Source organism: Mus pahari, chromosome 10, assembly GCF_900095145.1.
Source record: "Mus pahari chromosome 10, PAHARI_EIJ_v1.1, whole genome shotgun sequence".
NCBI lineage: Eukaryota > Metazoa > Chordata > Mammalia > Rodentia > Muridae > Mus > Mus pahari.
In genome coordinates, this window is record NC_034599.1 from 1,664,303 (window position 1) to 1,665,793 (window position 1,491).

The 1,491-nt window shown below is 34.1% G+C and overlaps 1 non-coding gene across 1 annotated transcript; it reads right to left on the bottom strand.

The window, feature by feature from the left end:
* Positions 1–1,000: 1,000 nt before the first annotated feature.
* Positions 1,001–1,107, bottom strand: LOC115064982. Its single transcript, XR_003844783.1, has one exon. It is a non-coding gene; the product is annotated as a U6 spliceosomal RNA (small nuclear RNA).
* Between the last annotated feature and the right edge of the window lie 384 nt (positions 1,108–1,491).

Below are 1,491 nucleotides of genomic sequence, written 5' to 3' on the forward strand. Positions count from 1 at the left end.
CAGCTCCTGGATTGGTTGATTCTTTGAATAGTTCTTTTTGTTAATGCTTGGTTGATTTTGGCCCTGAGTTTGATTATTTCTGCTGTCTACTCCTCTTGGGTGAATTTGCTTCCTTTAGTTCTAAAAATTCTAGGTGTGCTGTCAGACTGCTCTCCTAGTTTCTTTTTGGAGGCACTCAGGGCTATGAGTTTTCCTCTTAGGATTGCTTTCATTGTGTCCCATAAGTTTGGGTATGTTGTGGCTTCATTTTCATTAAACTCTAAAAAGTCTTTAATTTCTTTATTTCTTCCTTGACTAGGGTACCACTGAGTAGAGTTATGTACACTTTCTACATGAACGTTGGCCTTCTACTATTTATGTTGTTATTGAAGATCAGCCTTAGTCTGTGATGATCTGAGAATATACATGGGATAATCTCAATAATTTTGTATCTGTTGAGGGCTGTTTTGTGACCGATTATATGGTCANTTTTGGAGGAAGTTCCATGAAGTGCTGAGAAGAATGTATATCCTTTAGTTTTAGGATAAAAAGTTGTATAGATATCTGTTAAATCTATTTGTTTCATAACTTCTGTTAGTGTTCATGTGTCTCTGTTTAGTTTGTGTTTCCAGGATCTGTCCATTGGTGAGATTGGGATGTTGAAGTCTCCCACTATTATTGTGTGAGGTGCAATATGTGCTTTGAACTTTACTAATGTTTCTTTAATGAATGTGGCTGCCCTTGCATTTGGAGCATAGATATTTAGAATTTTGAGTTCACCTTGGTAGAATTTACCTTTGATGAGTATGAAGTGCCCCTCCTTGTCTTTTTTGATAATGTTTGGGTGGAAGTCAATTTTATTCAATATTAGAATAGCTACTCCAGCTTGTTTCTTCTGACCATTTGCTTGGAAAATTGTTTTCCAGTCTTTTCCTCTGAGGTAGTGTCTGTCTTTATCCATGAGGTGGGTTTCTTGTAAACAGCAAAATGTCGGGTCCTGTTTCTGTAGCCAGTCTGTTAGAAAAATATGGAATGCTTCACGAATTTGCGTGTCATCCTTGCACAGAGGCCATGCTAATCTTCTCTGTATAGTTCCCATTTTAGTATATGAGCTGCCGAAGTGAGCACTCATTATATTTTCTTATTAAGAATATTTTATACAAGTGTAGATCAAATGAAATCTGAGACTGTGTGGATCTTGACTTAAAAAGTAAGGATTCAATGTGTTAAGTTATTATCATGAATTAAAGCTTTTGCCTTTATACTTTTCAGTATCATTTTCTAAATTCAAATTAAATGTTGAATTAATGTAGATTCACTGAAATTATGCAATTTTTGTAGTTTGTACATGTATTTCTCTTTACAAGGCTATAAGTATTATACAAAATTATCTCACTTCTATGTTATGTTTTTATTAAATAGGCACATACCTTACACAAAATATTTGGAATATATTTCAGTTGCTCTCAGTAGTAATGTAGTTCCTTTGAAAACTAATTTACACATTAAAAT